The sequence below is a fragment of the Salmo trutta genome, unplaced genomic scaffold (assembly GCF_901001165.1).
Source record: "Salmo trutta unplaced genomic scaffold, fSalTru1.1, whole genome shotgun sequence".
Lineage (NCBI taxonomy): Eukaryota > Metazoa > Chordata > Actinopteri > Salmoniformes > Salmonidae > Salmo > Salmo trutta.
The window spans coordinates 16,348,722-16,363,926 of record NW_021822911.1 but is presented as its reverse complement, the minus strand read 5'-3'; the positions used below and the strand labels follow the sequence as shown (position 1 = coordinate 16,363,926).

Genomic DNA, 15,205 nt, shown 5'->3' with positions numbered 1-15,205 from the left:
CTCAGAGCTGAGACCAGAGAAGCACAGCCTTCCTCTGTGACTAGACAGCCTGACAGCCTGACAAAGAGATCATCATGACTTCACAAACACACTGTTAATTTAACGAGTAGTGTAGAAGGTCAACGGTAGATGCATTTGGTTTATTCTCTCAAACAACATATAGATTAATCTTCCGTCTCCTACAACTGTATGGTCATATTGTTTTATTATGTGAACACTGTGCCCTGATTTCAGTTACTGGCCCAACGCTCTAATCACTAGACTATCTGCCGTCGCGCTTTTGATACTTAAGTATATTTAAAACCAAATACTTTTAGACTTTTACTCATGTAGTATTTTACTGGGTGACTTCCACTTTACTTGAGTAATTTTCTATTAACGTGTCTTTACTTTTACTCAAGTATTTACATTTACATTTAAGTCATTTAGCAGACGCTCTTATCCAGAGTGACTTACAAATTGGTGCATTCACCTATAATATCCAGTAGAACAACCACTTTACAATAGTGCATCTAACTCTAGTATGACAACTGGGTACTTTTTACACCACTGTAATTGAGTGGAAATGCAGAAATGATGAAAGTGCTGACATTTTTTGGGGTTGAAGTTGAATTGAGAAGTATAAACCAATCAGAATGGAGAAAGACTCATTGAAATCACTTAGAATGTATATGTGTTGCCACCCTGGGATCACTCACTACCCATAAAGCACCCTGGAATCACTAACTACTCATAAAGCACCCTGGGATCACTAACTACTCATAAAGCACCCTGGAATCACTAACTACTCATAAAGCACCCTGGGATCACTAACTACTCATAAAGCACCCTGGAATCACTAACTACTCATAAAGCACCCTGGAATCACTAACTACTCATAAAGCACCCTGGAATCACTAACTACTCATAAAGCACCCTGGAATCACTAACTACTCATAAAGCACCCTGGAATCACTAACTACTCATAAAGCACCCTGGAATCACTAACTACTCATAAAGCACCCTGGGATCACTAACTACTCATAAAGCACCCTGGGATCACTAACTACTCATAAAGCACCCTGGGATCACTAACTACTCATAAACCACCCTGGAATCACTAACTACATACATAAAGTACTTTCATATGTGATAATACTGACCTCAGAGTCTCCAGTTTACTGTGAGGATTCCCCAGTCCAGCAGAGAGCAGCTTCACTCCTGAATCCTTCAGGTCATTGTTACTCAGGTCCAGCTCTCTCAGGTGTGAGGGGTTTGACGTCAGAGCTGAGACCAGAGAAGCACAGCCTTCCTCTGTGACTCCACAGCCTGACAGCCTGCAAAGAGATCATCATGACTTCACAAGCACACTGTTAATTTAACACCAGTAGTATAGAAGGACAACGGTAGATGCATTTGGTTCATATTCCCAAACAACATATAGATTCATCTTCCATCAATGCATTTATTCAATATGTTTTTCAACATACATATTATAATACATATTTTTCTCTAAACATAATATTTCTTCCTGATGATTAGTTCTTAAATGTTATTTTATGTACTCACAGAACAGCTCTGGAGGCTTTGACCACTGGCAGCAGCCTCAGAAGACCTTCCTCTGATCTGGAGTATTTCTTCAGGTCAAACACATCCAGCTCCTTTTCTGAAGTCAGCAACACAAAGACCAGAGCTGACCACTGTGCAGGTGACAGGTTGGGTTTTGAGAGACTTCCTGATCTCAGGAAGCTTTGGATCTCCTCCACTAGAGAATGGTCATTCAGTTCATTCAGACAGTGGAACAGATTGATGCTCTTCTCTGGAGAGGGATTCTCCCTGATTTTCTCTTTGATGTACTTCACTGTGTCTTCATGGCTCTGTGAGGTGCTTCTTGTCTTTGTCAGTAGACCTCGTAAGTGCTTCTGATTGGACTCCAGTGAGAGTCCCAGAAGGAAGCGGAGGAACAGGTCCAGGTTTCCCATCTCACTTTGTAAGGCTTTATCCACAGCACTCTTGTAGAAAGTAACTTCAGACTTGTCTCTGTACAGCAGAGAAAATATACTGGACTTTGTTTGCTGTTTGTCCATGAGATTCTCATTGTTGTTGATGAATGAGAGGAACACATACACAGCAGCCAGAAACTCCTGAATGCTCAGATGAACGAAGCAGTACACCTTGTCCTGGTACAGCCCACATTCCTCTTTAAAGAGCTGTGTGCACAATCCTGAGTACACAGAGGCTTCATTGACATCAATTCCAGCCTCTTTCAGGTCTTTTTCATAGAAAATCAGATTGCCCTTCACTAGCTGTTGAAAAGCCAGTTTTCCCAGTGACAGAATGCTCTTTTTATTCCAGTGTGGACCTGCCTCTTCTTTCCCAAGATACTTTTCATTCTTTTGTTTGGTATGAAACACCACAAGGTGTGTGTACATCTCAGTCAGAGTCTTGGGCATCTCTTCTGTCTTATGTTTCAGCATGTGTTCGAGGACTGTTGCAGAGATCCAACAGAAGACTGCAATGTGGCACATGATGTGGAGGCTCCTTGATGTCTTTATGTGTGAGATGATTCTGCTGGCCAGGTCCTCATCATTGACTCCCTTCCTGAAGTACTCCTCCTTCTGTGGGTCATTGAACCCTCGTACCTCTGTCACCTGGTCAACACACCCTGAAGGGATCTTATTGGCTGCTGCAGGTCGGGAAGTTATCCAGAGGAGAGCAGAGGGAAGCAGATTTCCCTTGATGAGATTTGTCAGCAGAACATCCACTGAGGTTGACTCTGTGACGTCACAACAGATCTTGTTCTTCTGGAAGTCTAGGGGCAGTCGGCACTCATCCAGACCATCAAAGATGAACAGAACTTTGTACTTGTCGTAATTGGAGATTCTGGATTGTTTGATTTCCATTGAGAAGTGATTGAGAAGAACAATCAAAGTGTGTTTGTCCCCTTTCATCAAATTCAGCTCCCGAAAAGGGAATGAAAATACAAATTGGACATCCTGATTTGCTTTTCCTTCAGCCCAGTCCAGAATGAACTTCTGCACAGAGACTGTTTTTCCAATGCCAGCGACTCCCTTTGTCAGCACAGTTCTGATACGTTTGTCTTGTCCAGTTAAGGGTTTGAAGATGTCGTTACATTTGATTGCAGTCTCTGGTCTTGCTTGTTTCCTGGTTGTTGTCTCAATCTGTCTCAGCTCATGTTCATTATTGACCTGTCCTGTTCCACCCTCTGTGATGTAGAGCTCTGTGTAGATCTTATTGAGAAGTGTTGGGTTTCCTTGTTTAGCGATCCCCTCAAATACACATTGAAACTTCTTCTTTAGATTAGATTTGAGTTCACGTTGGCAAATCACAGCAAGCTCATCTGAATCTAGAAATAACACAGAGGATATTAATGTTACGTCTGTTTTAATGCCTACAGTATTGTAGGACTGTTATAACATTTCAAATTATGATCATTTATTCTCTTAACTGACTGTATAAATGTTTTCATAATGCATTACTGACTGGTGTGACTGATTATATTATTATTGGTATTATTGATGGTATTATTAATGTTGTCTCTCTCTGTCTCTCTAAATTAATCAACACAACACATCCCTGCTGCTACTTGATGAGGTCACTAGGTGTTGTGTTAAGGCTGCTACAATATCATTGAGTTACACAGCTACTTTAGCTGTACTTTAGCTACAGCTTTTAAATGTTATAAAACAGCATTCAACATGAGGCAGACAGATCTTACATTTCTCCAGTGTGTCAGCGAGCTCCTTCTGGTTCATTTTCCTCAGGACGTGCAGTGTGATCTTCAGAGCCCCCTCTCTGGCACTGCTCTCCTGCTTCTCATCTTCAGCATCCACCACTTCCTCATCCTGCTTCTGACTCTCAAAGCCTTCTGGGAGTTCAGGACTAAGAATCCTCTTGAACATCTTCAGCTCGTTCTTCACAAATGTCATCATTTTCTCTTCAAGCAACTAAATAAATAATGTAAATAAGTTAAGCAAGAGAAGAAATGCTTTCTCATTAACACATTAATAATGAATGATTGACAGATCAACTTTACTTGAGGAAAACAAAAACAAATGTTCATAACAGGACCACATACACTGAATATGGAGGCCAGGTCTGTTTGATGACTCTGGGATGACTGACCACTGAGAATCTCTGACTCTGATCTCACCTGTTGGTTTCTGTGGACAAAACATGAGATTACATCTCCTCATCCAGGGAGTGAGTGAGTACGGACAGACAAACAGATAGACATAGACAGAAAGCGGGACAGACAGTCAGAGACAGACACAGACAGACAGACAGAGACAGAGACACAGACAGAAAGCGGCACAGACAAACAGAGCTAGACAGAGACAGAGACAGACACAACAGAGACAGAGACAGACACAGACAGACACATACAGACAAAGAGAGACAGACAGACAGAAAGCGGGACAGACAGTCAGAGACAGACAGACAGACAGACAGACAGACAGACAGACAGACAGACAGACAGACAGACAGACAGACAGACAGACAGACAGACAGACAGACAGACAGACAGACAGACAGACAGACAGACAGACAGAAAGCGGGACAGACAGTCAGACAGATACATACAGACAGAGAAAGACACACAGACAGAGACAGAAAGAAATTAGAAAGACAGACACACAGACAGACACAGAGAAAGACACACAGACAGAGACACAGATAGAAACAGACACACAGACAGAGAGACAGAGACAGACAGACAGAGACAGACACAGAGACAGACAGACACAGAGATAGAGACAGACAGACACAGAGACAGACAGACACAGAGATAGACACAGAGACAGACAGACAGAGACAGACACACAGACAGACACAGAGAAAGACAGAAATTAGAAAGATAGAGACAGACACAGACATAGACAGATACAGACACACAGACAGGCAGACACACAGACATGCAGTGTTACGGATACAGGTAGTGTGTATCCTGTATGTGTATTTCTTTTCTCTCCTTCTCCCCTCACAGGTGGCAATCAGCATTCCCCAATCAGAAGACACCTGCTCCTTTACTCTCTCTCTCTCTCTCTCTCTCTCTCTCTCTCTCTCTCTCTCTCTCTCTCTCTCTCTCTCTCCTCTCTCTCTCTCTCTCTCTCTCTCTCTCTCTCTCTCTCTCTCTCTCTCTCTCTCTCTCTCTCCTCTCTCTCTATCTTCTCTCTCTCTCTCTCTCTCTCTCTACCTGTGAGTTTTGTTGTGGTGCATGACTGTTTGTTTGTTGGTGGGAAAAGGGGTACCAAGACAAGTCGCCCATGGGCATACACTATCCGTAGGTAAATTGTTGTCTAAATACCCTAGTTAGAACTGGGCGGACCACCCACTGTATTTTGGTTAGTTAGCTAGTTATTGAAATAGGCTAGTTTAGGATTATTGTTTCTTTCCTTGGGTCCAGCTCAGCCCCTCTTCTCACACCCCTTACCGTGTGTTTAGAAATAAACCATTACAGTTTGACGGTAGATTGTAGTTGTCTGTCATTATTTGTTCTCACTGTTACCTGATCACTATATTATAATTTGCATGAGTTATGTTACGGGTCTCGTTGCCATCCCCCCCTAGTAGGGTCAAAGGGATTCGTAACACAGAGACAGACAGACAGACAGACAGACAGACAGACAGACAGACAGACAGACAGACAGACAGACAGACAGACAGACAGACAGACAGACAGACAGAGCGAGCGAGCGAGCGAGCGAGCTCAGATGGGGAAACATAAGAAGGGTTTCATTCCAAAACGCTACATATCCATTTTCAGAAATGTTGGTAAATTAGCTGTTATTGTTTAAAGAAATTAGGAAAGAGATTGGTGTGTTATTTCACTATCTAATCATGACATGGTGTTGTTCAATGACAGACATGTATTTGTTTAAAATCTATCACTTAATGATTTCATTTCAGAGACAAATAATAATATTTTTTTACCAAATGCTATATATCTGCCTCACTCTCAACTGTGACCGACCGTTTCAATTCGGTCATATGTAGCAAAATTTGAAATTGTGTTTTTTACGTTGGATAAAAGTAGAGACACAGAGCTAGAAAATTGTATATCATACACTACAGTTGAGGAACAATGGGAAAGTAATTCTGCTTTGAAAGATGATAAACTTGTAACATCACTTTTGAGAAAATGTCCTTTGAATGTCTTGGTACCTACTGGAGAGCTTTTCTTTGTCTACAGGGCTGTTACTTTGGCAAATAATGTCACCCATCTAAATAAATAGTTGTTATATATATAATTAACTAAATGTATGGTGTTTTTGTTTTATGTCAGTTTAATTGTTTGTTATGCTATAAACATTTTATTTTATTATAAGCGGTAAAAGGAACTAGAAAATGTTATATTTTGCAATTCTGAGTAATTACTACTTTAGTAAAGAATTACATGTTTTTTAGTACTACTGCAGTTGCTACATAATTCCAATAGATGGGAACATAAGACCACAATGACATTTCAGAATATTAGTTTAGTTTTCTCCCTGGATACACCACCACTCCACACGCTTCTTTCTGTCCCTTTCCACACTGCTAACGCAAGAGGAAGGACTGAAAAAGCATTTAACAGATTACTGTAAAGTATATAATGATGATTCAAGTTTATTATTACCTGTTTTTATGCTCATGTTTTGAAATTATACTTCATTAATATAACGATTATCAATAAGTCTGAACATTAATTTAGTCACCTCTAGTTGAGAAAAATGTATTTTCCAGGTACATTCATTGTCAAATTCATCAACCAGCATCGAGCATTCTTTCTTCTCTCTCTAGTAGTCAACTCAGCCCCGGTAAAAAGCTGGTGTCGTTGCTCTGCCTTCTCCAGGGGCATGTTGAGGTAAATTTACTAACCGGGAGGGTTGAATTATGTCATTTATTGGTGGGCTGGAAGATGCTCTCTTGTCTTTTCCATTCCGAGGTTGTTTACTCGCAATATCAGATATTTAGATTACTTTTTATAATGCATGTATACTGAGGTTGAGGTTCTGACTAGCGATTATTTACCCAGGGTTCAGTACCTGCTATAGTTACTATTATTTTGCTCTCCCAAAAGCAACACAGGACTAATACGAGATATATAGCTAACTAAAGTAATGAGTGACCATTTTATAAAATCATGGGACATATAGTCTGTGGTTTCATGCTATTTTATGTCAATCATATTGCTGCTTGTAGCCTATAACTGATGCTTCGTGGTCTTATGCTGCCATCTATTGGAAATATTTAGCAATTAAAAGTTATTAATTCACATACAGACATTGTTGAGGCAGCTGAGAAATAAGGTTTATTTTTCTAGTTAATTCCTTAGATTAGTCTCAACCCTGCCCCATCTATCCCATGCCAATTGCTGGACTATCACATAGATGTTACCAGGTCACCGAGTTAAAACCACATTTAAAAAATAAAACTAATGTGTCTTGTTTATCAAGTGTTCTGCCTTGAAACAATAAATATAATAAAATAACAAAATGAAAAAGCTAAATGCTTAGACAGGTTTTGAATAACAAAATAATCAACATGCTATTTAGTACTATAATTGTATTTACTAACATAATATTATTACTAAAATAGTTTCTAAAAGTGTTCTAGGCTACCCTACCCTAGAAACAGGGTTAGGGTTAAGGCTAAAATAGTTCATACGTAGGGTTAGAGTTTCTGTATAGCACTTTGTGACGTGCTGATGTAAAACGGGCTTTATAAATACATTTGATTGATTGTTAGGTTTGAGGTTTTTAAGGTAAAAATCAGTGTGGGTTTATAGCTCTCTTGCTCCTCCCTGTGGCCTTCTGTGGGTACTACATAACTCATTCATGACACCTTCTTGGCTCATAATCTGAGGTAGCAACTGCTTCAGATCTACAAATCAATGAGCTAGACCTGTCCATTTGGTTTGCAACTCAGTGAACCTGCGCAGCATTCGCTCAATTTGATGCCTACGAATGAAGATTGATGCATATCAAATTACCCAGCAGCCATTCAGAAGAAAATAAATCGAAAAAAAATAATTAAAATCTAAATTTAAAAATGTATTCTGGCTGTTTAAATCAGACACATTTTGAAAAAGAGGACATGCAGTAATAATACTAATAATAATTTAAAAAAGATATACCCATCTAAAATCTATTAACTGAAAATCTGAGAACAGTAATATTGAAGGTATCCATAAGCAACCATTTCTGATGAAAAAACAAATGTGATGCATTTTGGAAATAAACTGTTAATAATTATTTCAAAAATTGTCATCTCACCTCTTAGCTTTGGTGTCATGTCCCCCAGAGAGACTCATTTTAGAGGCAGGGCCACCCTCCTCTCTCTCCCCAGAGAGACTCATTTTAGAGGCAGGGCCCCCCTCCTCTCTCTCCCCAGAGAGACTCATTTTAGATCACTGACCCCTAAACAGAGATCCAACATGTTGGTTGTGGTTAACACAGTGACCCCTAAACAGAGATCCAGCATGTTGGTAGTGGTTAACACAGTGACAACTAAACAGAGATCCAGCATGTTGGTTGTGGTCAACACAGTGACAACTAAATGGAGATCCAACATGTTGGTTGTGGTTAACACAGTGACAACTAAACAGAGATCCAGCATGTTGGTTGTGGTCAACACAGTGACAACTAAACAGAGATCCAGCATGTTGGTTGTGGTTAACACAGTAACAACTAAACAGAGATCCAGCATGTTGGTTGTGGTCAACACAGTGACAACTAAATGGAGATCCAACATGTTGGTTGTGGTTAACACAGTGACAACTAAACAGAGATACAGCATGTTGGTTGTGGTTAACACAGTGACAACTAAACAGAGATCCAGCATGTTGGTTGTGGTTAACACAGTGACAACTAAATGGAGATCCAACATGTTGGTTGTGGTTAACACAGTGACAACTAAACAGAGATCCAGCATGTTGGTTGTGGTTAACACAGTGACAACTAAACAGAGATCCAGCATGTTGGTTGTGGTTAACACAGTGACAACTAAATGGAGATCCAACATGTTGGTTGTGGTTAACACAGTAATTCTTTAATGTCAATTGTTATCATTTATTAATTACCTCTTATGAAACTAACAGACATATCGAAACAATCAGGTGATTTAATGCAATCACATGAATATGTAGTTGTGAAATGACATGTCCATGGTAACCGTCAATAATAATAATAATAAGTCACTGTTTGTTAAGGTAGTTATAGACAGTACAACAACAACAATAATAATAATAATAATAATAATAATAATAAGTCACTGTTTGTTAAGGTAGTTATAGACAGTACAGCAACACAAGGCCATGTCTCACAATTATATGTATTCACTAACAGTAGACTATTTATTGTCTTTCAATCTGTTCTTTTCTAAACGTATCTGAGAATGTTGACAGAAGGGCTAAAACGGACATGATTGATCTGAGGGGGAAATCATTGATCCATTCAGAAAGTTTTTTTGCATCAAGTAAGAGATGTTATATTATGTAAGGTAGGCTAGGTTATAATGTATAGTAGTGGGTTGTTAGTGATATGTAGATGTTATATTATGTAAAGTAGACTAGGTTATAATGTATAGTAGAGGTTTGTTAGTGATATGTAGATCAAGGTCTATACCTCGGCTATAGCCTACATATCATAGATGACCAGCCTAAACCTGTTCAGATCAACATAATGTTATAGTCCTACCAGTAGCAGGACAGAGAATGTACTGTATATAACCTACATATCATAGATGACCAGTCTAAACCTGTTCAGATCAACATAATGTTATAGTCCTACCAGTAGCAGGACAGAGAATGTACTGTATATAACCTACATATCATAGATGACCAGTCTAAACCTGTTCAGATCAGTTCACATAATGTTATAGTCCTACCAGTAGCAGGACAGAGAATGTACTGTATATAACCTACATATCATAGATGACCAGTCTAAACCTGTTCAGATCAACATAATGTTATAGTCCTACCAGTAGCAGGACAGAGAATGTACTGTATATAACCTACATATTATAGATGACCAGTCTAAACCTGTTCAGATCAACATAATGTTATAGTCCTACCAGTAGCAGGACAGATAATGTACTGTATATAACCTACATATCATAGTTGACCAGTCTAAACCAGTTCAGATCAGTTCACATAAACTATCAGTAGCAGGACTGACCACCTACAAATCAGTTTTCAGTCTAAATACCAGAGCATGTAGCCTAGACCTGATATTATCACAACATTTCCTACAGAGACCTTCAGGTCAGTCAGCATGATAAAGGATCATATCTCATTTCATACAGAGACCTTCAGGTCAGTCAGCATGATAAAGGATCATATCTTATTTCCTACAGAGACCTTCAGGTCGGTCAGCATGATAAAGGATCATATCTCATTTCCTACAGAGACCTTCAGGTCAGTCAGCATGATAAAGGATCATATCTCAAGCTTTGTCTGACCACAACCTAACTTGATAATAGTTCTATGTAGCCTACAGTAGACTTACCAGTCTGCACTTCTTTCCTTCAAATCAACACATTTATCCCACTTCTAATGTTTTTGAGAAACGTTTGCCCCTGTGTCAACAGCCATTTTGTAACTGCGTAGGCTACAAACGTACTTCTAATTTCATATGAGGAAATCACAACTTCTGAAAGTCTCGTGATGCGGACGCCTGTTTTCTTGCAGAGGAAGTAGCCGCTATTACAAACTCCAAAAGCCTTTTTAAATCTCAAATACAACACAAGTTTAAAATTAACTGCATTGCAGCAACGTTGTCCTGCAACAGGATGATCAAATTAAGATCCTACACCTGTAGAAATATTGTCTTTATTTAAACCAAGGCAGTTTGAGTTATTAGCAAGGAAGTTGCTGTAAACCTATGTGATTGGATGTTATAGACTCCCATCTGAACAGTTTCTTTCTCCATGCTGTGGTCCTCACCAACTGGCCATCTGGCCCATAGAGACTAAAGGACTATGCACTCTATGCTGCACACTTCATCAAGCCATCTCTGTGGGGGAAGGTATTGGGAAGGTAGAAAGATAACAGTGAATATGTAAGGGCTGTCTGAAGAGAGAGTGGACCAAAACGCAGCAGAGTTAGTGTTCATCATATTTAATACTTGAACGGAACACTATACAATTACAAAAACAAGAAACTGACAGCCAAACAGTCCTGTCAGGTGAAACACACTAACAGAAACAATTATCCACAAAACCCCAACGGAAAAACATGCACTTATGTGTGACTCCCAATCAACAACAACGAACTTCAGCTGTGCCTGATTGGGAGCCACACACGGCCCAAAACAAAGAAATACAAAAACATAGAAAAAGAACATAGAACGCCCACCCAATGTAACACCCTGGCCTAACCAAAATAAATAACAAAAACCCCTCTCTATGGCCCGGGCGTTACAGTACCCCCCCCCCCAAAGGTGCGGACTCCGGCCGCAAAACCTGACTCTGAAGGGGAGGGTCCAGGTGGGCCTTCTTACGGCGGCGGCTCAGGTGCGGGACATGGCCTCTGTTCCATCCTTGGCATCGCCCTCTTAGGTGGCGCACCTGGCCGCGCCGAAAGTCTGGTGGGTGACCCTTGCTGCGCCCGACTGGCGGATGACCCTGGCTGCGCCCGGCTGGCGGGCGGCGATGGCAGATCCGGACAGGCGGGCCACTCTGGCAGATCCATACAGGCGGGCCATTCTGGCAGATCCGGCATGGCGGGCCGCTCTGGTGGCTCCGGACAGGCGGGCCGCTCTGGCGGCTCCTGACAGGCGGGCCGCTCTGGCGGCTCCGGACAGGCGGGCGGCTCTGGCGGCTCCGGACAGGCAGGCGGCTCTGGCGGCTCCTGACTGGCGGGCGGCTCTGGCGGCTCCTGACTGGCGGGCGGCTCTGGCGGCTCCGGACAGGCGGGCCGCTCTGGCGGCTCCGGACAGGCGGGCGGCTCTGGCGGCTCCTGACTGGCGGGCGGCTCTGGCGGCTCCTGACTGGCGGGCGGTTCTGGCGGCTCCGGACTGGCGGGCGGCTCTGGCGGCTCCGGACTGGCGGGCGGCTCTGGCGGCTCCGGACTGGTGGGCGGCTCTGGCGGCTCCGGACTGGCGGGCGGCTCTGGCGGCTCCGGACTGGCGGGCGGCTCTGTTGGCTCTGAACTGGCGAGACCCACTGGAGGCCTAGTCCTGGGAGGTGGCACAGGACAGACCAGGATGGGGAGACCCACTGGAGGCCTGGTCCGAGGAGGAGGCACAGGCTTAACCAGGATGGGGAGACCCACTGGAGGCCTGGTCCATGGAGCAGGCACAGGACAGACCAGGATGGGGAGACCCACTGGAGGCCTGGTCCGAGGAGGAGGCATATGCTTAACCAGGATGGGGAGACCCACTGGAGGCCTGGTCCGTGGAGCAGGCACAGGACAGACCAGGATCGGGAGACCCACTGGTGGCCTGGTCCTAGGAGGAGGCACAGGACTGACCAGGATGGGAAGACTTGCAGGAGGCCTGGTTCTGGGCGTAGGCACAGGACGTGCAGGGCTGGGAAGACATGCAGGAGGCCTGTTTCTGGGCGTAGGCACAGGACGTGCAGGGCTGGGAAGACATGCAGGAGGCCTGTTTCTGGGCGCAGGCACAGTCTTCAACAGACGGCCAGCACGCACCTCAGGACGAGTATGGAGAACTGACTCAGGTGACATCAATTCACTGACACGCTCCGTAGGGCGAATGCCGTGCCTTATACACCAAACCAGCAGGTCTCTCATCTCTCTCTCCTCCAATCTCCCCATCAACTCCTTCACTGTCTCTGCTTTCCACCCTTCGCTCACCTCCAACGTCAACCCGACTGGCTCTGGTTCCGACCTCGGCACCACCGACTGTCCCGTGTGCCCCCCCCCAAAAACAATCTTGGGGCTGCCTCTCGTGCTCGTTGCGCTCTCTCTCCTCATACCATCGCCTCTCCGCTCTCGCCGCTTCGATCTCCCACTGCGGGAGGCGATAATCCCCAGCCTGAGTCCATGGTCCCTCTCCGTCCAGGATTTGTTCCCATGTCCATCAGTCCATCATTCTGCTCTCCTGGTGCTGCTCCTTCCTCCGCTGCTTGGTCCTTTTGTGGTGGGTAATTCTGTAAGGGCTGTCTGAAGAGAGAGTGGACCAAAACGCAGCAGAGTTAGTGTTCCTCATATTTAATACTTGAACGGAACACTATACAATTACAAAAACAAGAAACTGACAGCCAAACAGTCCTGTCAGGTGAAACACACTAACAGAAACAATTATCCACAAAACCCCAACGGATAAACATGCACTTATGTATGACTCCCAATCAACAACAACGAACTTCAGCTGTGCCTGATTGGGAGCCACACACACGGCCCAAAACAAAGAAATACAAAAACATAGAAAAAGAACATAGAACGCCCACCCAATGTAACACCCTGGCCTAACCAAAATAAAGAACAAAAACCCCTCTCTATGGCCAGGGCGTTACAGAATATGAAACATGGAGGAAGGTAGAAAGATAACAGTGAATATGAGACATGGGGGAAGGTAGAAAGATAACAGTGAATATGAGACATGGGGGAAGGCTGAAAGATAACAGTGAATATGAGACATGGAGGAAGGTAGAAAGATAACAGTGAATTTGAGACATGGGGGAAGGTAGAAAGATAACAGGGAATATGAGACATGGGGGAAGGTAGAAAGATAACAGTGTTTATGAGACATGGGGGAAGGTAGAAAGATAACAGTGCATTTGACTGCATACATGTTTTCTCCTTCTTATAGTGTTCTTACAAAGCTGTGTTCTGTGGTTTATCAACTGGTTTACTGAAACTGTCACGTCTCCTCCAGCTCCCCCCCCCCCCCCCCCCGGCGCGTGCATCACTCCTATCATCCATTACGCACGCCTGCTTTCCCTCATCACGCACATCAGCGTTATTGGACTCACCTGGACTCCCTCATCACCTGTTTATTTCCTCCCCTATATTTGTCAGTTCCCTGCTCTGTTCCCTGCTGCTGTATTCATTGTTTTTGTCTGTTGCTCGTTTTCTGACGCTGTTCCTGTCTCGTTCCATATTAAGTGTTTGACTCCCCGTACCTGCTTTTGTCTCTCCAGCGTCATCCCATGTGACAGAAACTCTGGTTAGTAGAAGGTGAAGACAATGAATGATCTCAGTTCCTTAAACTATTCAGCTTTAACCAGTATTGCCCATGTTGCCATGGAGACAAATGATGTGCCCAAAAAACTAATAACTTTCAGTCAACAGTCTCTTCTGTGTAGCTTCACTCCGTAGTCCACATACTAGTCTGTCTCTGATGATGTAATTTACAACACCATTCAACTCACAGTGTTCTGATAGTTTCTTTAATGCAGCAGCAAACATTGGTACAATTCAATAAAGATGAGACGGGAGACAGGAATCAGATCAACCATTTATCTGGAACGTGAACATCACAACACATACAAACCCCCATGATGCTCTGCGGCACAATTCCAATACACGGCAAATACATAAGTAAATGGACACTAAACAAAACTCAGAGGACTTTAAATGTTTAGGTCTAGAAAGTAGGGCCATGGGATAGGGTCAGAAAGGTCAGTATGGTTGATAACTGGTTACAGAGGTGACATAACAAGCATAAGGTCCATTATAACACAGTGAAGTAGAGGTGGGATATGGGTCAGAAAGGTCAGTATGGTTGATAACTGTTTACAGAGGTGACATAACAACCATAAGGTCCATTATAACACAGTGAAGTAGAGGTGGGATAGGGTCAGAAAGGTCAGTATGGTTGATAACTGGTTACAGAGGTGACATAACAACCATAAGGTCCATTATAACACAGTGAAGTAGAGGTGGGATAGGGTCAGAAAGGTCAGTATGTTTGATATGCTTGTTATGTCACCTCTGTCCATTATAACACAGTGAAGTAGAGGTGGGCGCTAAAAGCAGACATGGACAGTGAGACGGTGTGAGGAGGTCAGGGGTCAAACACTAGATCAGGACAGGTAGAAATGGCAGGGCTGGAAATAGACAGAGACACATTCTGATCATGGCAAGACAAATCTCCTTCGCATAGAGAGGATCAGGCTGTTGATTGTGGCCTGTGGAATGTTGTCCCACTCCTCTCCAATGGCAAAGTTGCTGGATATTGGCGGGAATTGGAACACGCTGTCGTACACGTCTATCCAGAGCATCCCAAACATGCTTAATGGGTGACATGTCTGGTGA

General features: G+C 43.1%; 1 long non-coding RNA gene across 1 annotated transcript; it reads left to right on the top strand.

Annotated features, from left to right (window-relative positions):
- Positions 1 to 14,679: 14,679 nt before the first annotated feature.
- Positions 14,680 to 15,004, top strand: LOC115186786 (uncharacterized). Its single transcript, XR_003875909.1, has 2 exons — positions 14,680 to 14,736; positions 14,910 to 15,004. It is a non-coding gene; the product is annotated as an uncharacterized LOC115186786 (long non-coding RNA).
- Positions 15,005 to 15,205: the final 201 nt, after the last annotated feature.